General features: G+C 41.5%; 1 protein-coding gene across 8 annotated transcripts in view; it reads right to left on the bottom strand.

The window, feature by feature from the left end:
* Positions 1-27,471, bottom strand: part of ZMYM4 (zinc finger MYM-type containing 4) — a 165,569-nt gene that overhangs the window by 108,564 nt on the left and 29,534 nt on the right. For 4 of the 8 annotated variants that reach the window (XM_030912653.1, XM_030912659.1, XM_030912655.1 and 1 more), the window contains one exon: positions 26,174-26,235. The exons of the other annotated variants lie outside the window; for them this stretch is intronic. The gene's annotated coding sequence lies outside the window, so the exon portion shown is untranslated. The remainder of the gene's footprint in view (positions 1-26,173; positions 26,236-27,471) is intronic. 8 annotated transcript variants of the gene reach the window in all.

Below are 27,471 nucleotides of genomic sequence, written 5' to 3'. Positions count from 1 at the left end.
AGTGAAGGCCACTCCACCTACCATTCCAGTCAATGAGCTATGCTCTAGAATGAAAGGGAAATGGGAAATGAAAAATTTCACTCTGGGCTGGGTGCAGTGGCTCAGCACTTTGGGAGGCAGAGACGGGTGGATCACCAGGTCAGGAGATTGAGACCATCCTGGCTAACATGGTGAAACCCCGTCTCCACTAAAAATACACGAAAATTAGCCAGGCGTGGTGGTGGGTCCCTGTAGTCCCAGCTACTCAGGAGGCTGATGCAGAATGACGTGAACCCAGGAGGCAGAGCTTGCAGTGAGCCGAGATCGCGCCACTGCACTCCAGCCTGGGCGACAGAGCAAGACTCCGCCTCAAAAAAAAAAAGAAAGAAAAATGTCACTCTGTAAGCCAAAGAATGAAAGCATCCACTTACACTGAGAGGAATCCTATTGTTTAATAACACTGTTTGTTTTTGAACAATACTGTCCCAAGGCCCGATGCTATTATTCCTTCTCATTTTACAAAATATTTCTCATGATTCTCTATCCCCCTAGAGCTACTGCTCATTTTTCTCTTCCCCTTGACAGCAAAACTCTTCAAAAGAGTTGTCTAGCCGGGTGTGGTGGCTCACGCCTGTAATCCCAGCACTTTGGGAGGCCAAGGCATGTGGATCACCTGAGGTCAGGAGTTCAAGACCAGCCTGGCCAATATGGTGAACCCCCGTCTCTACTAAAGATACAAAAAAATCAGCCAGACGTGGTGGCACGCACCTGTAATCCCAGCTACTTGAGAGGCTGAGGCAGGAGAATCGCTTGAACCCGGGAGGCGTAGGTTACAGTGAGCCGAGATTGCGCCATTGCACTCCAGCCTGGGCAACAGGGCAAGACTCCATTTCAAAAAAAAAAAAGTTGTCTATACATGCTGCCTATGACACCTGTCTCTTGAACCCACTTCAGTAAGGCCTTTGCCTGCACTATTTCTACTGAAACTTTTCTTGTCAAGGTCATAAGGGACCTCCACACTGCTAAACCCAATGATCTATTCTGACTCCTAAAGGAAAAAAGAGAACTAGAATATGACAACCATTTAAGGTGAAAAAATCTGGATCACAATCACTACTTCACATCAACATTAATCCCAGATAAGTTAAAAATAAATTGAGGCCGGGCGCGGTGGCTCAAGCCTGTAATCCCAGCACTTTGGGAGGCCGAGACGGGCGGATCACGAGGTCAGGAGATCGAGACCATCCTGGCTAATACGGTGAAACCCTGTCTCTACTAAAAAATACAAAAAACTAGCCGGGCGAGGTGGCGGGCGCCTGTAGTCCCAGCTACTTGGGAGGCTGAGGCAGGAGAATGGCGTAAACCCGGGGGGCGGAGCTTGCAGTGAGCTGAGATCTGGCCACTGCACTCCAGCTTGGGCGACAGAGCAAGACTTCGTCTCAAAAAAAAATAAAATAAATAAATAAATAAATAAATAAATCAAAGAAAACAAAAGCCCTAGTAGATACAAAAGTATTTTAACCAGAAAAATAAATCTTCATGAAAAAGATTTTAAAGTTTGACTATATTTTTAAAAAACTGGAAAAGCTTAAAGGTAATCTAAGTGAAAAAGTTGTAGTAGCAGTATAACAATGGTTAGTATTCTATGAATAAAGCAATTTTGGACTCAATTAAACAGTACTATCCCAATAGAAAGTGATCAAAGAACATAAGCACTAAACATTCAATCTGACCCAAAATCAAAATTGAGATACCATTTTCTCTCAGACTGGTAAAGATACAAAATGAAGGGAGACATAGATATGTCCCTGTTTTTAAAAAACCCAATAGTATATCTTGGAAAATTATCTTTATACAGAGATCTACTTCATTCTTTCCGGTGGCTGCATAGTCTCTTATTATATTATACTGATGAACATTTAAGGTTGCCTCCTGCCTTTTTTTTTTTACAAATGTAATATTGCAGTTGTCATCTGTATACATACACTATGGCTTAGGTATGTGAGTATATCTGTAGGATCAATTCCTAGAAGTGGGATCACTAGGTTAAAAAAGCACAAGTATTTAATTCCTCCCAAATAAGCTTCATGAGTAGCTGGGATTACAGAACACACCACCATGCCCAGTTTATGACACTTTTTTTCCAAGTACTTTACATGACTTAATCCAATTTAATCTCCCCAAAATCTCGTAAGGCATAAGGTAGGTACTGTTAACACCTCTATTTTATAGGGAAGAAATGGAGGTACTGAGAGGTTAAGGAGAAGGACACACATATATACACACACACACACACACACACACCCCTCTGTAAGTCTCCCAAGAAAAATGTCCAAACTTCTGTGGATCTATAAGACTCTCCAAAATCTAGCCCTAACTTCCTCTATAGCTTTATCTTTTCCTGCCTTCATGTTCCCATTACATCCCCATGCTGTAAGCAAATGCTCCAGCTATTATAAATGACCTATAGCTGCTCACCCAACCTTTCAGGTAGTTTCAAGCATCTGGACCATCATGCACAGTGCTTAAGCTTTTCCAGTCTTAATTCAATAGTAAACATATACTCAGCTTCTGAGACGGAGCTAAAGCTGCAACTCCTCTATTGGTACCATAATCTCACACACAACCCACACACACCCAACCTTCCGAACAAAGTAGAACTCACAGCTCTTTCCTAGTGCTACTACAACCAATGCGACTATGTAACAACTATAATAACCTTACTCCCAAGTTGAGAATGCTATATGGAATCAAGTACCCATACAGGTTTCTAAGCTGTATGAGGACATATCCCATTCTTTTTGTAGACCAACCTGCCAACAGATAACAGCGGTTATACAAACCTTGAGTTTTAATCCAACTTTGGAGACTAAACATAAAATCAGTAAAAAGGAACACTTTATATAAAGAGCTTTAGAATAATATTAAAAATTAAAAACAAAAAACAATCTAGTTAGTTTCTTTCAATAGAACCTAAATGAAATTAAGATTCTATAAAGGATTAGAAATCCTACACTTCTCAAAGCCAGAGCAGGCAAAACTGCACCCTGAAGAAAAAAACAAAAGATTATTTTTCTCCTATAACAGTCTCACAACACAGAACATTTCAGTGACCAGATATGTGGGACTTTTTCGTCACACACCAAATATCTAGCAGACACCAACTGTGTGTCCTATAATTCACTTCAATTCTGACACTATCTACCTAGAATTAAGAGTCAAATCCCACAGGCTGAAGGCTCAGTCCAACAAGACTGCCTCCCACTTCAGATACCAATCAGAAGGCCCAGGTTGTGACTTGACCTTGTAACTGGCCAGCTATATAACTTGGGGTGCCCACAACCCCCACCTCAGGTTCAATTAATTTGCTAAAGCAGCTCATGGAACTCAGAGGAACACATTTACTGGTTTATTATAAAGGATACTACAAAGGATACAGGTGAACAACCTGATGAAAGAGATGCATAGGATGATATATGCTGAGGAGAGTCATGGAGCTCCCACGTCTTCTCTGGGCATGCCACCTTCCCAGCACCTCTATGTGGTTCAGCAATCCAGAAGTTATCTGAACCTTGCCTTTGGGATTTTTATGGAGGCTTCATTATGTAGCCATGATTGAGTAAATCATTGACACTGCTACTCAACTCGATGCTTAGCCCTCTAGTCATGTCTTGGTCTTTTTGGTGACCAGCCCCATGCTGAAGCTATGGACGTGCCTGGCCCTAAGCCCAAGTCCAGTAGTACACAAGACATATTTATCACTCTAGAGATTCCAACAGTTTTAGGAGCTGTGTGCCAGGAACCTGGGGCAGAGACCATATACGTATTTCTTATTATATCACAGTATCACAGTAGCCTAAAGAGATTTTTACTTGTTCTGTATTGTAGTAGTCTAGCACCTATAACACTCCCTAAAATATAACAAAAATTCAATCTTTGCTGAATAATAGAATCACTTATATTAGTTAATAAGTAGTTTGAAACTTGTTTACTTAAAGAAACTTAACCATAGCGTACTTTTTATTTTCCAAAACTCCCAAGGAGTCCACTGTTGCATACTTTCAACAGACCACTCCAAAGCAAATGTCCAATCCTATTCCTATTCCTTCAACCCCCACAAAGAGTAAAGTTAGTCTTTCCCTATTGCTACTCTGATTTAGATGTCCCTTAGTTTTTCAAATGAATTAATCCCGATGACTTTTACAATAATTTTTCTCAAGTTTCTCAATGTGAGAAATTTGTTACGGAAACATTTTTGAGACGGGTCTTGCTCTGTTGCCCAGGCTGGAATGCAGTAACGTGATCACAGCTCACTGCAGTCTCAAACTCCTGAGCTCAAGGGATCCTCCCACCTCAACTCCTGAGTAACTGGAACTAAGTGTGCACAACCACGCCCAGCTAATTTTTAAAATTTTTCTGTAGAGACTGGGTATTGCTATACTGCCCAAGCTGGTCTGGAACTCCTGGCCTCAGGGAATCTTCCCACCTCAGCCTCCCAAAGTGCTGGGAAGGCAAGCATGAGCCACCACACCCAGCGATATTATATTTTTTATACAGGCAGCTACCATGCAGAAATATAAAAACGACTATGCAAGCTGAAACCATGCAAAGCAATCTTAATGATCAAAGTGAAAAATTAAAATTGCTCCATCATCTTTTATTGTCAAAACACTTGAAACGTTAAAAACTCTGCCAGTTTGGCCAGGCACGGTGGCTCACGCCTGTAATCCCAGCACTTTGGGAGGCCGAGGCAGGCTGATCACCTGAGGTCCAGAGTTTGAGACCAGCCTGACCAACATGGAGAATCCCTGTCTCTACTAAAAATACAAAATTAGCTGGCCATGGTGACGCATGCCTATAATCCCAGCTACTCAGGAGGCTGGAAAATCACTTGAACCCAGGAGGCGGAGGTTGTGGTGAGCCAAAATCATGCCACTGCACTCTAGCCTGGGCAACAAGAGCAAAACTCCATCTCAAAAAAAAAAACCAAAAAACAAAAAACAAAAACAAAAAACTTTGTCAGTTTAAACGTGTAGGGAAATGAAATATATTGTATAACTAATACTTGCTTACTATGTTATAATTTAAAATGTGAAAATCAAAGTGTTTTATTTATTTGTAAAAAATCTACCAGGAGTATGGCTGGGCACGGTGGTACACGCCTGTAATCCCAGCACTTTGGTATGCCAAGGCAGGTGGATGACTTGAGGTCAGGAGTTCAAGACCGGCCAGGCCAACATGGTACAAACCCGTCTCTACTAAAAATACAAAAATTAGACAGGTGGCGCATGCCTGTAATCCCAGCTACTTGGAAGGCTGAGGCAGAAGAATCACTTGAACCTGGGAGACGGAGGCTGCAGTGAGCCGAGATTATGCCACTGCACTCCAGCCTGGGTGACAGAGCGAGACTTCGCCTCAAATTAAAAAAAAAAAAAAAAAAAAAAACCCTACCAGGAGTGGACAGTGCCTGCCTTTGTCTTTTCCTCATGTTACTTGTGATACAGAATAAGCAACTTTTCCATGCCTTAACAAATTGTCAGTCGGGCGCAGTGGCTCACACCTATAATTCCAGCATTTTGGGAGGCCAAGGTGGGCAGATCACCTGAGGTCAGGAGTTCAAGACTAGCCTGGCCAACATAGTGAAACCCTGTCTCTACTAAAAATACAAAACTTAGCCGGGCATGGTGGCACACACCTGTAGTCACAGCTACTCGGGAGGCTGAGGCAGGATCACTTGAACCCAGGAGGCAGAGGTTGCAGTGAGCCAAGGTTGCATGACTGCACTCCAGCCTGGGCGATAGAGTGAGACTCCGTCTCAAAAAAAAAAAAAAAAATTGCCATAATCCCTTCTAAATTTGAACCGGCTTCCAAAATTACACCTTTTGCTCTTTCAATCTTGTATCTCAACGCGTTGTGTTACTGTGAAATTTCTACCAATATCACTTCCACTATGACATTTGTCTTTTTTGTTACAAGATTTTACTCATTTATGTTTGTAAATTTGCCTTCACTAAATTCTTCAGGTGACATATCTACACACTCCCCTTTATGGCCACTTGGAGATCCTATGTCGTTCATCGCATAAGTTAATGATGTGCTGCATTCCAAAAAAGACCTAACCCATCAACATGTTAAATAGCTGATGATCATAATTACCTGCCTTAAGTAATCTCTGGAATCTAGGCACAAATTTCACAGCAGCATCCCTATAACTGTTCTAGCATCTTCACCAGAGAACTTATCAATAATCCATGATCATTCTAAAATGATCAAACCAGCCTTTACTGGCAATAAGAAGTCCTTCAGTTGGCTTGTAATTAGTTTTCTTTCAGTGCAACAACTAACTTCAATGCTTCAGCCTGAATGCTAGCCAAACAGACTAGGGTCTGTTCTTAATACAATTTATTTAAATTACATGATAAAGCAATTTATTTATTTATTTATTTGAGACCGTTTCACCCTTGTTGCCTAGGCTGGAATGCAATGGCGCAATCTCAGCTCACTGCAGCCTCCACCTCCTGGGTTAAAGTGATTCTCCTGGCTCAGCCACCTGAGTAGTTGGGATCACAGGTGACACCATCACACCTGGCTAATTTTCTGTGTTTTTAGCAGAGATGGGGTTTCAGCATGTTAGCCACATTGGTCTCGAACTCCTGACCTCAGGTGATCCACCTGCCTCGGCCTCCCAAAGTGCTGGGATTACACAGGCATGAGCCACTACGCCTAGCTAAAGCAACTTTTTTTTTTTTTTTTGAGATGAAGTCTCGCTCTTGTCTCCCAGGCTGGAGTGCAATAGCCCAATCTCGGCTCACTGCAACCTCCACCTCCCAGGTTCAAGAGATTCTCCTGCCTCAGCCTCCCAAGTAGCTGGGATTACAGGCACCTGCCACCACACACAACTAATTTTTGTATTTTCAGTAGAGACAGGGTTTCACCATGTTGGCCAGGCTGGTCTTGAACTCCTGACCTCAGGTGATCCACCCACCTCAGCCTCCCAAAGTGCTGGGATTACTGGCATGAGCCACCGATTGAATTTTTTCAATACCGTTCATACTGTAACTACATGCAGGCCTAGCTCTTGTCCTATATTCACTTACCTGTCACCGTTTTTGAATCTTCTAATGACATCTAATTTTTCAGTTCCTGTGTTATCACTTTTGATTCCTTTTCTGAACTGTCATCTTTTTTGCAAATTCTCTCCTTTTCAGTATCCATTTTTATAAAATGTCACACAAGTTTATAATTGAAAGACAAGCATGCAACACAACTACACACTTTGCTGTCTGTGTATGAACTAAATAATAGATGGAGTGATGTGATTAGTCACTGTTCATGACAGACATCTGTTAATTACATAGTGATTTGTTAACTCAAGAGCTAGCACTGAAGTTTATGCTTTATGCAATTGCTCACAGTTAATATACCACGGTAAATGAAATATGAACTGTGTTGTTAGAAAACTGGCATTTAAACCTTGCCAACTGAAATCCAAGCATATTCAAAATAAAAGTGAAGACTAACTTACTATTACACATTTGCTACCAAATATATAATAGGTCTTGAGAAAGACCACTAATTTCAACACTATAATATTCTAGTCACTGTTCTGCTACTAACAAGCAAAGCTTAAGGGAGAAACTTAACTCCTGCGGGGCTCGATTTCTTCAACCCATATAATGAATATATAATAAAGTTGGGCTACATAATCTCTCCAAACATTCAAATTTAATGCTCACAATTCATTCTCAAGCTAGGCATAAACTAAAAACTCAAATTAATATTATATAATGGACACTGAACACTTGTTAAGAAAACTATAAAAAGTAGGTCTAATTCTCTCTCCATAAAGTGTTTCTTTTTAATTAAATGACTTTTTAAAAATAATAATTTTTTTTTTTCAGACAGGGACTCACTCTGTCACCCAGGCCAGAATGCCTTGAACTCCTGGGCGCCAGCAATCCTTCCGTCTCAGCCTCCTGAGTAGCTGGGACTACAGGTATATCCAGTGAATTTTTTCTTTGTTTTTTGTAGAGATAGGGTCTCACTGTTGCCAATTCTGGTCCCAAACCCCCGGGCTAAAGCGACCCTCCCAACTCAGCCTCCCAAAGTGCTAGGGTTACAGGGGTGAGCCTGACTTTTTAAGACAGTAATAATTCTTCCTTTAAAATAGAAGCAAATACATCTTTTTTTAGCATTTTTAGTCTTTCAAAATTTATGTAAAGTTACTTAAACAAAATGATTAGTTCCCAGAAATTACACGGACATAAACTAAAAACAGGCTTGGTTTCTCCATCAAAAAAAGACTGGCTACCTGTCAACTTGCTGTAGGTACACTTACTGTCTGTAATACACATTTTATGTGCTGGTAGTACTTTTCTTTTTAGAACTTTTTTTAATGTTATATAAAATAAAAACCAAAGTTCTAAGTAGAACCAATGGAAGTAAGCTGCATTTTACAACTCATAATTGTATAAAATAAAGCAACTGAATTACTTTCAAGTTCAGAAAAAAACTTAACAAGCCAGCCACTAAAAGTATTCTATTGAAGTTTTGCAAAACATATCATTTGAGTGTTAAATTTACATTTATATTTTAATGAAAAACTTCTGTTTGAGTAGTTATAATAACCTGATAAACATAAAATAGTCAAAATTTATCACAGTGAATATAGGGAATAGAGCCCATTACTGAGCCAGTGCGCCCAGCCAAAATTATTTTTTTAATGACTTCTTTTCACAAAATTTAAGGATAGAAATCAAATTACCCAGGCAAAAAACAAACAAACAAAAAAAATCATTTTTGAATAATTGGATAATGTTTCTCTTTCAATCTGCAAGTGTAGAATACTATATTTACCCTTAAAAGTAAACTGGGGCCAGGTGCAGTGGCTCACACGTGTAATCCCAGCACTTTGGGAGGCTGAGGCATGAGAATCATTTGAGCCCAGGAGGTGGAGGCTGCAGTGAGCTGAGATTGTGCTACTACACTCCAGCTTGGGCTACAGAGTGAGACTCTGTCTCAAAAAAAAAAAAAAAAAAAGAAAAAAGAAAAAGTGACAGACAAAAGTTTACCTTTAAAATACTTAAGACAGGCTGGGTACAGTGGCTTACGCCAGTAATCCCAACATTTTGGGAGGCCGAGGCAGACTCTCTTGAGGTCAGGAGTTTGAGACCTGCCTGGCCAACATGGTGAAACCCCATATCTAATAATAACAAAAATGTTAGCCGGGGCCAGGTACAGTGGCTCACACCTGCAATCCCAGCACTCTGGGAGGCTGAGGAGGGTGGAGCACCTGAGGTCAGGAGTTCCGGACCAGTCTGGGCAACATGGTGATACCCTGTCTCTACTAAAAACACAAAAATTAGCCAGCTATGGTGGCATGCGCCTGCAGTCCCAGCTACTCTGGAGGCTGAGGCAGGAGAATCACTTGAACTCAGGAGGCAGAGGTTACAGTGAGCTAAGATCGTGCCACTGCACTCCAGCCTGGGTGACAGAGCAAGCCTCCATCTCCAAAAACCGGTAATAATAAAATAAATTAGCCAGGTATGGTGGCACACACCTGTAATCCCAGCTACTCGGAAAGCTGAGGCACAAGAATCACTTGAACCCCAGAGGCGGAGGTTGCAGTCAGCCAAGATTACACCACTGCACTCCAGCCTGGGCAACAGAATGAGACTCTGTCTCAAAAAAGGAAGGAAGGGAGGGAGGGAAAAGAAAGAAGGGAAAGAAGGGAAAGAAGGGAAAGAAGAGAAAGAAGATAAAGAAGGGAAGAAAAAGAAAAGAAAGAAAAAATATTTAAGATAGACATTTGCTGCCATATAATTTAAACAATAAAAAAAAGTACTTTAAAATCCCACTGCAGGGAAATGGTTAATTTATTAAGATAGACTATACATGAAATTCTAGGCAGACTTTAAAAAGAATAAGGTAGAGGGTTCTGGAGATGGATGGTGTTAATAGTAGCATGACAATGTGAATGTACTTAATGCCACTGAATTATACATCCAAAAATGGTTACATGGCAGATTTTATGCTATGTATATTTTATCACAATAAAGGTATAAAAAGGTATAATATTTATGGCATCAGAGTTCCAGAAGCAGAGGAGAAAGACTGCAGAGCAGAAAAAATATCTGAAGAAATAATGGCTGAAAACTTCCCAAATTTGACGAAAGACAGATAGATATCTGCAGATTAAAGAAGCTAAGCAAATGTCAAACAGGAAAATCCAAAGATATATACACCAAGACACTCATAATCAAACTGCTAAAACCTAAACAACAACAACAACAATCTTTAAACAGAGACAAACAACACAAAAAAAGAAAAAAAAGGAATTTTAGCATACATTCATTTAAAAAATAAAATACATATGTATGCAAGATAAATTTATGTATAATTGTAAATACAGTGAGTAGTAAAATTACAACAGATTTTTATCTTTTCTGTATACCTTTTTATTTTTATTTATTTTCACTTCTTTCAAAAATTACTATCAAACTCCACTCACTGGATCAGAGCCCCTTGTGATGTTAGTGAAAAACTTGCCCCTCACATAGCACACTACCTACACTTATAAGCTTATACCTTTTTAAATCTTTGAAATCATCTACAACAATGCTGCCTTTATAATAAAAGTAAGACATTCAAAGATAACCACAAAATGGTCGGACGCAGTGGCTCACGCCTGTAATTCCAACACTTTGGGAGGCTGAGGCAGGCAGATCACTTGAAGTCAGGAATTCGAGACCAGCCTGGCCAACATGGTGAAACCTCGTCTGTACTAAAAAAAAAAAACACACGAACATTAGCTGGGCGTGATGGTGGGTGCCTTAATCTCAGCTACTCAGGAGGCCTGAGGCAGGAGAATTGCTTGAACCTGGGAGGTGGAGGTTGCAGTGAGCCAAGATCACGCCATTGCACTCTAGAGCCTGGGCGACAAGAGTGAAACTGTCTCAAAAGAAAAAAAAAAAAAAAAACCCACAAAATACTTGTTTCTTTAAGAAGATGTCCCTTAAATATAGTTCTCTTATAGAATTATTTGAAAAATAAATATATCAGAATATTCTAGAGTTTTTTTGTGTGTTTTTTTTTTTAAAGACAGTCTCACTCTGTCAGTCAGGCTGGATTTGGACTACAGTGGTGCGATCACAGCTCACTGTAGCCTCAAGCTCCTGGGCTCAAGCAATCACTGTAAAGTATTTTTAAATCTCAAATATAAAGTATAATTATAATGGCAGACAACTGCCTTCCCCAACCCATCCCTAAAAATTTACTAACAAAATAATTACAAGGCTTTTAAAGAGATAGATGAAACAGGATAACTTACAGTTTCTTATGTATAATCTGCCCTTTCTGAATATATAATCAATACACACACATAAATGATCAGTACAAAGCCAAATATTAGACCAAATTATTCTTTTTTTTTTTTTTTTTTTGAGACAGAGTCTCACCCTGTTGCCCAGGCTGGAGTGCAGTGGCACGATCTCCACTCACTGCAAACTCAGCCTCCCAGGTTTATGCCATTCTCCTGCCTCAGCCTTCTGAGTAGCTAGGACTACAGGCACCCGCCACCACGCCTGGCTAATGTTTTGTATTTTTAGTAGAGATGGGGTTTCACCGTGTTAGCCAGGATGGTCTCGATCTTCTGACCTCGTGATCCACCCGCCTCGGCCTCCCAAAGGGCTGGGATTACAGGTATGAGCCACCGCACCAGGCCTAGACCAAATTATTCGAAATTCTTTATTGCTTAATTACCTAAAACAATTTTATCCTTTCCTTATAAGTCTAAGGAACAAATCTAAGGCAATGCCCAGCACAATTTAAAGGACAAATATGTGTTTGTTGAATACATAATGCAAAAATAAAGCTACTCTTAAAATTTAAGAAAAACATTTCTGTCTGTATCAAAGAAATAAGCTAAATTTACAAAAATGCATTCAAAGAAGAAAGTTTATTTAAATAACTCATTTTCATAAAGATCCCCAAACTTGTACCATGTATAACCAAAATTATAAAATTAATATTATAAAATGTCAACAATTAAGTCATCTTGTTTCATTTCTCAGATTCAATGAGGTTGGCATCCATATTTAGTCAGGAAGTCATTCATACTATAGAACCTCTCTCAAACCCATCAACCATTTCTCCCCAGATTCACATACCATTCTAATATGTCTTCCATTTTCTGTCACTCACACCACTTTTCCTTTCAAACAAGGCTGTCTGCTCTAATCTTTTAACTTGCTATGTCAATTATTTGGTATTATTGTTTTGCATGTATCTTCCAAAAGCAAAAAAATTCCTTTTATCATCCACTTTCTTTGTTTTGTTTTCTGAGACAGAGTCTCACTCTGTCACCCAGGCTGGAGTGCACTGGTGTGATCTCAGCTCACTACAACCTCCACCCCCCAGGCTCAAGCAAACCTCCCACCTCAGCCTCCTAAGTTGCTGGGACTACAGGCATGTGCCACCATGCCCAGCTAATTTTTGTATTTTTGGTAGAGACAGGGTTTCGCCATGTTGCTCAGGATGGTTTCGAACTACTAAGCTCAAGTGATTCATCCCTCTTGGTCTTTCAAAGAGCTAGGATTACAGGTGTAAACCACCACACCCGTCTTATCATCCACTCTTCACTACGAAAACTCATTCTGATTCTAGTATTTCAAGCAGAACACTAAAGTAGACTAGTTCAGGCGACTAGGGTTCTAGACCAGCTCAATCACCAAATTACGAGAGATTGGGCCTAAAAGTCTGAAATTTCTCAATGAATGAACTCCTATTTCTCAAGCACCTAGCATGTGATATGTCTATCTATATGTTTGTATATACCATCATATTTCATTTGTGTGGGACACAGTAGGTACTCTATACATATTATTAAGTGAATAAACTGTCTTAAAATTAAGTACTATGATCAGGTGCAGTGGCTCATGCCTAATAATCCCAGCACTTTGGGAAGAGGCAGGTGGATCACTTGAGGTCAGGAGTACAAGACCAGCCTGGCCAACATGGCGAAACCCCATTTCTACTAAAAATACAAAAATTAGCTGGGCATGGTGGCACATGCCTGTAGTCCCAGCTACTCAGGAGGCTGAGGCAGGATAATTGCTTGAACCTAGGAGGTGGAGGTTGCAGTGAGCCGAGATTGAGCCACTGCAGTCCAGCCTGGGTGATATCGAGATTTCATCCTCAAAAATATAAAAAGTTAGCCAGGTGTGGTGGCAGGCGCCTGTAATCCCAGCTACTTGGGAGGCTGAGGCAGGTGAATCGCTTGAACCCAGGAGGCGGAGGTTGCAGTGAGCCAAGATCACACCACTGCACTCCAGCTTGGGGGACAGGAGCAAGACTTCATCTCAAAAAATAATAATAATGAAAAAATTTAAAATTTTTAAAAAACAATTATTTAAAGTACTACATGTGTTTGCAGATACACAGAAAAACATCATTTACCTTCTAAGTAAATTCTGTTTGTCCAAGGATACCCATGTGATGTCAGAGCCAGACACTGTACCAAGCAAGGTACAGGGGTTTTTGCAGTGCATTCATACCCTGAAAGCTTTCTAAACTGTGTAGCACTAAAACCTAAACCTACCAAGTTTTCACTACCAATCCAGTGTTTTCTCCCCTTACTCTAATGTGGACTTTTATGTTCAAATTCAGTTAGTCTCTCTATCCTTCCTACTAAATGATACTACTAAGAATTCAAAACATGAAAGTAAGTTTAAAGATAATTTAGTATTAACAGAGATCTCTCATTTCAGAGATGAGGAAAAAGAAATCACTCAAGGACATTCAGAGAGTTAACATGCCCAGTTCGGTCAGTTAGCCAACGGTTATTTATTGCATATTTGCCTGCTACAAATCAGGTACAAACTGTGCTGGTCTACATTAAAACTATGCTAAAACAGATCTGAAAATGAAGCATTTCTGTACTTTTCATAGTTTATCAGGAAATACAGATATTACACAAACAATTACACAGTTAGATGAATGGTATCATGGGGAAGAAGAAAATGCTATTGAATTTATTTAGTAGTGACTTAACCTAGTCTATAAATTTAGAAGGCATCCATTAGACTAGAAGGATGAAAAAGCATGTGCTATAGGAAAAGGTACGAAAGTTTTAGTGGAGGCCGGGCGCGGTGGCTCAAGCCTGTAATCCCAGCACTTTGGGAGGCCGAGACGGGCAGGATCACGAGGTCAGGAGATCGAGACCATCCTGGCTAACACGGTGAAACCCCGTCTCTACTAAAAAATACAAAAAACTAGCCGGGCGAGGTGGCAGGCGCCTGTAGTCCCAGCTACTCGGGAGGCTGAGGCAGGAGAATGGCGTGAACCCGGGAGGCGGAGCTTGCAGTGAGCTGAGATCTAGCCACTGCACTCCAGCCTGGGCGACAGAGTGAGACTCCGTCTCAAAAAAAAAAAAAAAAGAAAGTTTTAGTGGAGGAGGTCCACAACAGAAGAAATGGAGTATAGGCGTAAAAGAAACAAGACATAAAACTAGATATATAATCAGGACCACATATGCCCAACCTTGAATGATTTCGAACTTTATCATATGGTTAGCAGAAAGCCACTGAAAAATTTTAAGTAAGCCATAATGTGATTAAAGAATTTAAAAGATCGTTCTGGAACATCTTATTGTGTTAAAAACTAAGTAAAGACCAAAAAACTAATGGATATTTTAAAAAATAAAATGAAACAAAACAAAAAGAAGGTAGGTTAGAGGGGCTCCCTCTGCCTGAATATGGGATAATTTGAGTATCAAAATGAATACTGGTAACAATGGATCATGACACACTGATTAAAGAATTCATGAGAGCTTACTGATACTTAAAAAATAAACAAGCATTCATAGAAGGAAAATATAAGACAAGGGCCTAAAATATGGTGGGGGAAAAGGAAGGAAGAGAGATAAATGAAATATACTATTCTACAGGTTCTATAAATGATGTAATTTTTAAAGATAATAACTTAAAAGATGCATGCTGTAATCTTTACAATAACCTCTAAATACAAAGGAATACATCTAAATACTCAGAACAGTAAAAAAAAAAAACAAAAAATGCAATCTACCTACAATAAGGCAAGAATAAAGAACAAATGGGCCGGGCGCGGTGGCTCAAGCCTGTAATCCCAGCACTTTGGGAGGCCGAGATGGGCGGATCACGAGGTCAGGAGATCGAGACCATCCTGGCTAACATGCTGAAACCCCGTCTCTACTAAAAAATACAAAAAACTAGCCGGGAGAGGTGGCGGGCGCCTGTAGTCCCAGCTGCTTGGGAGGCTGAGGCAGGAGAATGGCGTAAACCCAGGAGGCGGAGCTTGCAGTGAGCTGAGACCCGGCCACTGCACTCCAGCCTGGGAGGCAGAGCAAGACTCTGTCTCAAAAAAAAAAAAAAAAAAAAGGGCATCAATAAGACACAAATAAGAAGACAGAAGACTTAAATCCAACTATGTAATTACTACATTAAGTCTAAAAGGAATAAACACAACAATTACAAACTGTTGGACTGGAGAAAAAGGCAAAATCCACATAGAGACACAGACTGAAAGTCAGAGGGTGGGGAGGGTAACACATATCAATCCAAACAATAAGCATAAAAAAAAACTGATATTAAATATAACCACATTAATCTCAGATATAGTAAGCCTAAAGAGAAAGTATACACCCAGCACAGTGGCTCACACCTGTAATCCCAACACTTTGGGAGGCAAAGGAAGGACGATCACTTGATGCCAGGAGTTAGAGACCAGCCTGGGCAACAAAGCAAGAAAGACCCCATCTCTACAAAAAATAAGAAAACTCAGCTAGGCACAGTGGTGTGTACCTGTAGTTCCAGCTACTTGGGAGGCTGAGATGGGAGGACTGCTTGAGCCCAGGAGTTCAAGGCTGCAGTAAGTTATGATTACGCCACTGCACTCCAGCCTGGGTGACAAAGCAAGACCCTGTCTCCAAAAAAAAAAAAAAATAGAAAACATGACAAGAATAGAGTCACTCAGCCAAGCATGGTGGCCCAAGTCTGTAATCCCAACACTTTGGGAGGCTGAGAGATCACTTGAGGAAAAACATTTTAAAAAAAAGAAAGAAAGAAAGAAAAAAGAATAGGCACTAAATATGATCATCAACAAGACATAAACTCTATATGTGAAGCAACTAACAATACAACTTCAAAATACATGAAGCAAAAAACAGAACTAAAGGGATAAGTAAAATCTCCAACTGTGACTGCAGATTTATAGTTCTGTCAGTTGTTAGAACAAGACAAAAAATCAAGTAAGACACAGACGATTTTAACAGTCCTACCAACAAACTTAACCCAAGTGACATTTATAGAAACACTACACCTAATAACTGTGGTGTGCACTTTTTAAAGTTTACTTGTGGGCCAGGTGCATTTGCTCATGCCTGTAATCCCAGCACTTTGGGAGGCCAAGGCGGGCGGATCACGAGGTCAGGAGATAGAGACCATCCTGGCCAATATGGTGAAACCCCGTCTCTACTAAAAATACAAAAACCAGTCGGTCGTAGTAGCGCATTCCTGTAATACCAGCTACTCAGGAGGCTGAGGCAGGAGAATCGCTTGAACCAGGGAATCGAAAGTTGCAGTGAGCCGAGATCACGTCACAGCACTCCAGCCTGCTGACAGAGCAAGCCTCTGTCTCAAAAAATAATAATACAATAAATAAAGTTTACTTGTGGGGGCACCAAGATACACTACATGCTGGACCATAAAAAAGGAGCATCGATAAAAATCAAATAATTGAGGCTGGGAGTGGTTGTTCACACCTGTAATCCTATCACTTTGGAAGGCCAAGGTGGGAAGACTGCTTGAGGCCAGAAGCTGGAGACCAGCCTGGGCAACACGGCGAAACCCTGTATCTTAAAAAAAAAAAAAAAATTAGCCAGGCATGGTGGCACATGTTACAGTCACAGATACTCTTAGAAGGCTGAGGTGGGAGGATGGTTTAAGCCCAGGAGGCAGAGGTTGCAGTAAGCTACGATCGAGTCATTGCACCCCTTCCTGGACAACAGAGCCAGAACCCGTCCCAAAGAAAAAAAAAAAAAGGAAACAAAAATCAAATAACTGAAATAACAGAAAACATATTCTCTGACTTCAGTGGTATTAAATTTGAAATCACTAAAAAACAAGATAATTACAGTATCAAAAATTAGGAATTAAGCACACTTCTAAAGAAACTGTATGGCCGGGCAAGGTGGCTCATGCCTGTAATCCCAGCACTTTGGGAGACCGAGGCAGGCAGATCACCAGGTCAGGAGTTCGAGACCAGCCTGGTCAACATAATGAAACCCCATCTCTACTAAAAATAAAAAAAATTAGCCCAGTGTGGTGGTGTGCACCTGTAATCCCAGCTACTCAGGAGGCTGAGGCAGGAGAATCACATGAACCCGGGAGGCGGAGGTTGCAGTGAGCCAAGATCACGCCATTGCACTCCAGCCCAGGTGACAGTGCAAGACTCCGCTTCAAAAATAAAAGGAAAAAAAAGAAACTTATGGTAATGTAAGCTGAAAAATAAATGAGAGAAAACTCAGTAAATATTTTGAACTGAATGATAATAAAAACACAACTTACTAAGAGTTTGGGGATGCACTTAAAACAGGGCTTAGAAATGTCTATAGCTTTAAACCATAAGCTATCAATATAACTTAAAGAAGGATGCCAAATCAAGAAGCTAGGAAAAGAAAGCAAAGTAAACCCAAAATAAGTGGAAAGAAGAAAATAATAAAGATAAAAGCAAAAATCAATCAAATAATGATAAAAGCAAAAATAAATTAAATAGAAAATTAAGGGCTGGGCGCGGTGGCTCAAGCCTGTAATCCCAGCACTTTGGGAGGCCGAGGCGGGCGGATCACGAGGTCAGGAGATCGAGACCATCCTGGCTAACACGGTGAAACCCCGTCTCTACTAAAAATACAAAAAAACTAGCCGGGCGAGGTGGCGGGCGCCTGTAGTCCCAGCTACTCGGGAGGCTGAGGCAGGAAAATGGCGTGAACCCGGGAGGTGGAGCTTGCAGTGAGCTGAGATCCGGCCACTGCACTCCAGCTTGGGCGACAGAGCAAGACTCCATCTCAAAAAAAAAAAAAGAAAATTAAGAACAGCATAAAAGTAAGTGAAACCAAAAATGAGTTCTATCAAAAGATCAATATAGGCTGGGCGCCATGGCTCATGCATGTATCACTTGAGGTCAGGAGTTTGAGACCAGCCTGGCCAACATGGCAGAGCCCTGTCTCTACTAAAAATACAAACATTTGCTCAGTGTGATGGTGTGTGCCTATAGTCCCAGCTACTTGGGGAGGGTGAGGCAGGAAAATTGCTTGAACCAAGAAGGCGGAGGTTGCAGTGAGCCGAGGTCGTGCCACTGTACTCCAGCCTGGGTGACTCCGTCTCAAAAAAAAAAAAAAAAACAAAAAGAACACCCACAAATTGCCAATATCAGGAATGAAAGAGGGAACACCACTACAAACCTACAGACATTACAAGGAAAATAAAGAAATACTACAAGCAATTTTTTCTTTTTTTCTTTTTTTTTTTTTTTTTGAAACAGGGTATCCCTCTGTCACCAGGCGGGAGTGCAGTGGCACCATAACAGCTCACTGCAGCCTCGACCTCCCAAGTTCAACTGATCCTCCCACCTCAGCCTCCAGAGTAGCTGGCACTACAGGCAACCACCACTACACCTAACTAATTTTGGGATTTTTTGCAAAGACAAGGGTTTTTATTTTTGCCAGGTTTCCCAGGCTGGACTTGAACTCCTAGACTCAAGTGATCTTCCCACCTCAACCTCTGGTGGAGCTAGGAATATAGATAGGTGTGGTCACTATGTCCTGGCTTTTTTTTTTTTTTTTTTTTTTTGATGGAGACAGTGTTATCCTATATTGCTCAGGCTGGTCTCAAACTCCAGGCCTCAAGCAATCCTCCCACCGCCAGCCTCCAGAGTAGCTGAGATAGCTGAGATTACAGGCATGAGTCACCACATCAGGCTCTCTTTTTTAAAAACAGCTCTTTAAAATGCAAAAGTCAGACTGGGTGCAGTAGCTTACACCTGTAATCCCAGCACTTTAGGAGGTGAAGGCTGGAGGATCACTTAAGCCCAGGAGTCTGAGACCAACTTAGCAACATAGAAAGACCGCATCTCTACAAAAAATAGTCAAATCAGGCCGGGCGTTGTGGCTCACACCTGTAATCCCAGCACTCTGGGAGGCCGAGGTGGGTGGATCACGAGGTCAGGAGATCGAGACCATCCTGGCTAACACGGTGAAACCCCGTTTCTACTAAAAATACAAAAAATTAGCCGGGCGTGGTGGCGGGCACCTGTAGTCCCAGCTACTCGGGAGGCTGAGGCAGAAGAATGGCATGAACCCGGGAGGCAGAACTTGCAGTGAGCTGAGATTGCACCACTGCACTCCAGCCTGGGCAACAGAGCAAGACTGCATCTCAAAAAAAAAAAAAAAAAAAGTCAAATTAGCCAGTCTGCTGGCACAGGCCTGTAGTCACAGCTTCTCCAGAGGCTGAGGCAGGAGGATCTATTGAGCCCAGGGGTCAAGGCTGCAGTGAGCCGTGATGGTGTCACTGAACCCCGGCTTGAGTAACACAGCAAGGCCTTGTCTCAAAAAAATTAAAAAAAAAAAAAAAAAAAAAGCCATTTTTTGCTTGTGGATAATACAAATATAGGCTACCAACTAGAATTTGGCCTGTGAGCTACAGCTTGCTGACCCTTGTTCTAGAGACTGAGCTCAGACAACAAAAACGAATGGAAAAGGACTTCAACTTTTTGGCTATTATGAAGTAACAGAGACTGGATTTACCTTCCTGCCTTAAACAACTAAAAGGTCAGACAAAATATATGAAGTAAGGTTTTCAGGCATTTAACAGGCAGAATAGAACAGTAAGTTCTGAGAGAAGAGAAACAAATGAGGTGAGTCCTATCATTGCCCCAGCTTACCGTCTGGAGAGTTTCCAGGCCACAAGGCATACAGAGTGAACCTAAATGGAGCCTGGCAATCTCCCAAAATTGAGAAAATAGGGTTCAGAGTTAGCAGACATCAAAGAGGTCAGAATTCACACAGGTCAGAATTCACATAGCAGAATACTAAAAAGGAGAGAGATACACTGAGAAGTCCAGAGATCTGCAGAGGACTCTCCTCTAGTCTTCAGCTAAGTATCAAGCTGTGCAAGTAAGAGAAGAAACCATGGAGGCCAGTGAAACAGTCACCTGAACAAAGCGGGCAGAACAATTCCTAGGGTTTATACAGGGCCTGGAATAGTTCATGTCCCATCAGCCAGAAGGAGAACACTTTTTTGTTTGTTTGTTTTTTGAAACAGCCTCTCACTCTGTCACCCAGGCTGCAGTGCAGCCGCATGATCTTGGCTCACTGCAACCTCCACCTCCCAGGTTCAAGCGATCCTCTTGCCTCAGTCTCCTGAGTAGCTGGGACTACAGGCGCCCACTACCACGCCCGGCTAATTTTGTACTTTGAGTAGAGATGAGGTTTCACCATGTTGGCCGGGCTGGTCTTGAACACCTGACCTTAAGTGATCCGCCCACCTCGGCCTCCCAAAGTGGTAGGATTACAGGTGTGAGCCACCGCACTCAGCCCAGAAGGAAAAGACCTTCTAATACATGGGGTATCACATGCGGCATCAAATATTCAACAGGGTACTAAGTCAGTAGGATAAAATTAGCTTTCATCAAGAAGCTATTCTGGTGCTGCCACCTAACAAAGATTAAAAGTAAGCCTCAAAAAGATCTGTTTATCTTTTTTTTTTTTTTTAAGGCAGGGATAAAGGGTACCAAAAATATCTGTTTCTAGTAACTTTACTGTATCCCAGAACAAAGTTTGAGAACAGTTAAGGGCATTTTTTAAGCCCTGCACCCAACTAGGTAGAAGTCACAATGTCTAGCATTCAATCAAAAGCTACAAAGCATGCAAAAAAGCAAGAATAGCAAATTTATAATGAAAAAGGTTAATCAACAGAAACAGATCCAGAAATGATACAAATGATAAGACTAGTAGACTATCAAAAGAACTATTATAAATATATTACAAATATTGAAGAAGGTAGAGGTGAAAGAATGAACATACTAAGGAGACACACAGATATATAAAAAAAAAGGACCCAAACTGAACTTAGAGATGAAAAACCCAATGTCTAAGATGAAAATTACACAGAATGGAAATAAGAGAAAATTATACACTGTGGAAGATTGGTGAATTAGAACATACAGCAAAAGAAATCGTCCAAAATAAAAAGAGAAAAAAGGCTAAAGAAAATTAGTGAGCTATGGAACAACATCAAGTGATATTATATGTGCATATAACTGGAGTCAATAAATATGCTAGCGAGAAGACAAAAAGATTTTGAAAATATAATGGCCAAAACTTCCCAATTTTATGAAAGCTGTATACTCACAGAATCAGAATGCTCAATGAACCCTGTGCAAAAGTTTGAAATAAACCATACCAAGGCATAAACGCATAATCAAATTCCTGATAAGAAGTGATAAGAGAATTCTTAAATGCAGCTGGGAGAAAATGGTATTACATCCAAAGCAACAAAAATAATAACAGTAGACTCATAGAAGCAGTGCTGAGGCAGGAAAATAGAATCTGGAGGCAGGGAACCTAAGGCCAATTCACACTGACTTACCAGAGCTAAATCAAAAGGAAAACCCCAAATTTCCACACCTAAGTAACAAAACAACTGGAGGCTACTCCCTTTGCAAACCCCACTCTTTTTCCATGTGGCAGATGGAAAATTGAAAGAATCTCTGTTGCCAGGCGCAGTGGCTCACGCCTGTAATCCCAGCACTTTGGGAGACCCAGGTGGGCGGATCACAGGGTCAGGAGATGGAGACCATCCTGGCAAACACTGTGAAAACCCGTCTCTACTAAACATACAAAAAAATTAGCTGGGTGTGGTGGTGGGCGCCTGTAGTCACAGCTACTTGGGAGGCTGAGGCAGGAGAATGGCATGAACATGGGGGGCGGAGCTTGCAGTGAGCCGAGATCGTGTCACTGCACTCCAACCTGGGCGACAGAGCACAACAAGACTCCGTCTCAAAAAAAAAAAAAAAAAAACCAAAAATCTCTGTTGGTTGCTTTCTGCAACCAATCAGACGTTTGCATCAGAGTGTTAACTTTGTAACTTCACTTTAGCCTTTGGTTAGTTGATTTCCACAACCTATCAGGCAACCAATCAGACTGATTCCTGGCAAAGTCTTTGTTTGCACAGAAGTGTAACTTTGTAACTTCACTTTAGCCTCTGATTGGTTGCTTTCCACAACCAGAGGCTGGCATAGGGTGTAACATTTGTAACTTAACTTCAGCCTCTCATTGGGGGCCACTACTTCATTTACATAGTGTGTACACCAGGTAACCAATGGGAAACCTCTAAAGAGCATTTAAACCCAAGAAAATTGTGTAATGGCACCCTTGAGCCCCTATGCTCCAACTGGTTTCCACACTGTGAAGTGTACTCTCATTTTCAATAAGTCTCTGTTTTTGCTTCATTCTTTCCCTGCTTTATTTGTGCATTTTGTCCAATTCTTTGTTCAAGACGCCAAGAACCTGGACACCTTCCATTGGTAACAAAGCAATCCAGAAGGTATAGGAGCAACATCTTTAAAGTACTGAAAGTAAAGGAAAATGTCAACCTAGAATTCAAAATCCTGCAAAAATATCTTTCAAAACTACACCAGGTGTGGTGGTGCATCATACCTGTAATCCCAGCTACTCAAGAGGCTGGGGTGGGAGGATCACCTGAGCTCAAGAATTTGAGTTCAGCCTGGGCAACATAGTAAGACTCTGTTTTTTTAAAACAAACAAACAAACAAACAAAAAACTTTCAAAACTGAAAGCAAAACAAACAGTTGTTCAGAAACAGAGAATTCATCACTACCAGACCAGTACTACAAGAGAGGTATTAAAGGAAAGTCCTTCACCATATGAAAACAAGCGTCTACCCTAAGGAATGAAGAGTATGGCAATGTAACTATGGGTTCTCACCAGTTATAAACAGATTGCCTCTCAACTCCAAACCCACTCTTCTCTGCCCCACTTTACGTAATGGGGATGGACTCTGTAAAACTTCCTCCTTTGCCAGCTGGCACAATGTTAACCTTTGTCAGTAGATGGCACTGGAGGAAACTTCCAGAAGGAAGGGGCTTCTCTTCCTGTTACACTGTTCTCTAGCTGGCTTGCTCCAGTGGAGGTGTTGTGCAGGACTCCAAATGGCCCTCCCAGGGACCAACTCCCCAACAAGTCTCAGTGACACAGGCACACACGCATGACTAGTTTCCTGACAAGTTTTGTCAGCCCTCCAGAGAGCAGCTACCCTGCAAGTTTCAGCAGCACCCCTATGGGAGACAGACTTCCCAGAGAATTTTGCCAGTGTCCCAGCTGGCCTCTTTTTTTTTTTTTTTTTTTTTTTTTTGAGGCGGAGTCTCACTCTGTCGCCCAGACTGGAGTGCAGTGGCGCAATCTCGGCTCACTGCAAGCTCCACCTCCCGGGTTCACGCCATTCTCCTGCCTCAGCCTCCCGAGTAGCTGGGACTACAGGCGCCCGCCACCTCGCCCAGCTAGTTTTTTGTATTTTTAGTAGAGACGGGGTTTCACCATGTTAGCCAGGATGGTCTCGATCTCCTGACCTCGTGATCCGCCCGTCTCAGCCTCCCAAGGTGCTGGGATTACAGGCTTGAGCCACCGCGCCCGGCCTCCCCCCAGCTGACTTCTTAACCAGATTCAGCAAGGGGCTTCCTAGTGACTTTTTTTTTGAGACACAGTATCCTCTGTTGCCCAGGCTGGTGTGTTGTGCTACAAACACAGTAAGTGCACTGCAGCCTTGTTCTCCTGGGCTCAAGCAATCCTTCCACCTCAGCCTCCCAAGTAGCTGGGACCATGGGTGCGCACCAGTATATCCAGCTAATTTTTTTATTTTTCGTAGAGATGAGGGACTCACCATCCTTCTGACTTTTATGGGCACCCCAGAGGGGCATTTTGTAATTGCCAGCAAAAGCCTGCCACACCTCAAATGTTTCCAGCATCCAGTGGACCACACCTGCTCCAACTAGATCGGAATCTCAGCCTTGAAGCTGGTGGGCTGGCCATTATCCAGATTTATTCCACCCTTGTTACTCTGCCTCAGACCTAGAGATAGTGGCCGCTCCCTCTACTGTTATTCTGTATCTTTAGCTTTCTCTTTATGCGTTAGAGTTAATTCCCCATTAATGGTAAATAATTCTTTATGTTAAACTTTCCATATTCAAATTACTATGTGGTTTCTGTCCTCTGAATACAGGATTGGTAGTAGCAGTGGTCATAGGAGACAGGCACACAAAGATGGGATTCAGAATTGGTTTTCGTTGTGTCCTTGGGCTTGAGTATAAGGCTCAAGCAGGAACTAGTTTGGTAATAATCCCACATATGCAGGGGCATCACAGTTAATCAGGCTATCGCCTGTGGTTGGTGATGATGAAATGCCAATAAAGCAAGTACCTTGGGAACCCAAATGGCTATTGAACTTAACTAGTAAAGCAGTAATGATGACTACAAAGTCTGTTATATGAGATGAATTCTCTAAGTGCTCTTGTGCATTTCTGATGAAAATAACAAGTGCAAGTCCATTAAGTCAGCTCAAGTCACAGTCAGAGAAAAGAGAGACCTTTCATGACAACCTTAAATATACATATATTTTTTGTGACAAGCACCCAGGCTGGAGTGCAATGGCGTGATCTCTGCTCACTGCAACCTTGGCTCACAGCAACCTCTGCCTCCCAGGCTCAAACCATCCTCCCATCTCACCCTCAGGTGTAAGCCACCATGCCTGGCTCATTTTTGTATTAATAATCTTAATTCTTATATAACCACAGGTTGATATTGCTGAAAATCAAATGCAAAATTTAATTGTGCAAACTGCTGAATGACAAAATTAGTTGAATTCAGTCTCACCAAGTTTATTGTGCGAAAGTAAAAGCAGACAGTAAGACTCCATCTCAAAAAAAAAAAAAAGAAAAGAAAAAGTAAGAGCAGGCCAGGCATGATGGCTCACACCTGTAATCCCAGCACTTTGGGAGGCCAGGGCAGGTGGATCACCTGTCAGGAGTTCAAGACCAGCCTGACCAACATGGTGAAACTCCATCTCTGCTAAAAATGCAAACATTAGCAGGGTGTGGTGGCGCAGGCCTGTAATCCCAGCTACTCAGGAGGCTGAGGCAGGAGACTCGCCTAAACCTGGGAGGTAGAGACTGCAGTAAGCCAAGATGGCACCACCGCACTCCAGCCTGGGCAATAAGAGTGAAATTCCCATCTCAAAAAAAAAGAAAGAAAAAGAAAAAGTAAGAGCAATTACTGGGAAATAATGGGACCTTGAAGTTTCAAATGGGAATATCTGGTTGGATCAGAATGAAATTGACAATTTCAGACTTCCACCTGCCCTCTGTATCTAAAAAGAATAGTCTTCTTTTGCTGGAAAATTATGTGATATCCTTATGTGCAGTAGATGCCCTACAGGAGGATGTTCATTCTCCTCAAAACCAACCACAGCTAACCCAGTCATCACTAGAGCCATAACTAGGGTCAAATCTCAGCATGTTGTAGGGGGACAGGTACACACGATGGAAACAGTTTTACAGGAAACAGCTTTAAAGGCAAAAAATTCCAAGATTTTGCTAATATACAAAAGCAGAAATCCAAACAGAGTCTCAGGATATTACACTAAGGTGGTTAGAATTTACTGATATGAGGTGCACGTAATACAGATTCTGAATTGAATACGTTAGCTTGTGTAGCTGGAGGTGTCTCTAATGGCTTCCTTGGTTGTTGACTGAAACTTAGAGTCAACAATAGCCTACATTTAATAAGACTGAGACAGATTTCCCTGGCACTATCTGGAAGAGGGAATCCTGAAGTGGATTCATCCTCTGCAACCTGCACACCTACCACCCAACTACATTCCCTGAGAAGGCCCGGGGGTCATTCTGTCAATAAGGGGAACACTCATATCTTTGAAAAGTCCTGTGGCTGTTCTCCTTTGTAGGTCAGGGATAACTGCAGAAAATGCCACCACTGAGATGGGCTCCTTGAGTTCACCAAGGATAATGGGATACCAAAGTAGCAGAGGCCAAATGGCAGTATTTAACCCCAAAGATAAGGACAGCAGGGACATACCGGTAATCAGAATGTTTTGGCCAGCAGGGATCTTTGGCAGTGGCTAATTGATCACGATGTTCCTAGGAATGAAATAGATGGGCAGTTTAATCTATATAACAGAAAAATGTCTAAATTTGGTGGCCAAAACCCAACTTGAGTTACCACAGTGCAAGTCAGGGGCATTTGCCCAGTTTCCAAACCTAGTCAATTCACAGGCCCAGCCAGAGACTCTTGACTGAGGACAGACTGGGTCCCGCTGAGGAAGGACTCTGCACCATTACTGCAAATATATACCATAAATCTTCCTCCAAGTCTTCCCCAAAGGAATAAGCACCCATTTAGCAGACCTGTGGTTCTCAACCAGGGCAATTTTGCTCCCCAAATCTAGAAAATCTGGCAATGTCTGGAGGCAGTTTTGGTTGTCAGAACTTGGGGGTGCTATTGAAATCTAGTGGATAGAAACCAGGGATGCTTAAATGTCCTACAATGTACAGAATAGCCCCCGCAACAAATTATCTGACCCTAAAAGGCCCTACATTTTCTATATTCTGCTATTCCCCTGATCTCATCTCCTGTTATTCACCACCTTGCTCACTCATGTTCAGCTACTGCCTCTGTGCTGCCTCTTTGATGCTCACAAAACATATACAACACTCTCCTGCCTCATAATATTTCATAATATTTGCCCACACTGTTCCTTCTACCTGGAATGTTCCTCCTATCAGATACCCATATGACTTCTCATTTCTTTCAGATCTTTGCTTAATTGCCACTGTTCAGAACTGCAATACCCCCTCCACCAAAGTACACTATATCTCTATTGTCTGCTTTATCTTCCTCTATAGAAATGTTTTATTTTAAATGTTCTACATTAATTATTTGTTTAGCAGTTATTCCCACCCCATCCCTGGAATGTAAACTCCATAGAGCAGAGATTTTCTCCATTTTATTCATTACTGTATCCTCCGTACCTAAAATGGTTCCTCAGGCATAATAGGCACTCAAACACTTGTTGAATGAAAGCATGAATGGTGACCGGAATAGAAATTAGGGATGTGGAGCACAGTGGAATCTAAAATGACTCCTGAAGTGGTTATCTATTGTTTTTATCTGTTCAATACCTTGTTCTGAAAAGTCAGTTCTCTGATATTTGAAAGCCATTTACCTTTTTCAAAATGTGACCATTTTTTCAATGTAATCAAATCTCATTCTTTTGAATTAATTTTTTTGTTTATGCTTGGAAAGGCATTCCTCATCCCAAGATATTCACCTACATTTTCTTTCAGTACTTTAATAGTTTCATTTTCTTATATTCA

The sequence above is a fragment of the Rhinopithecus roxellana genome, chromosome 12 (genome assembly GCF_007565055.1).
Source record: "Rhinopithecus roxellana isolate Shanxi Qingling chromosome 12, ASM756505v1, whole genome shotgun sequence".
Taxonomy (NCBI): domain Eukaryota; kingdom Metazoa; phylum Chordata; class Mammalia; order Primates; family Cercopithecidae; genus Rhinopithecus; species Rhinopithecus roxellana.
The sequence above is the reverse complement of the archived record's forward strand: the minus strand, read 5'-3'. Positions and strand labels throughout refer to the sequence as shown.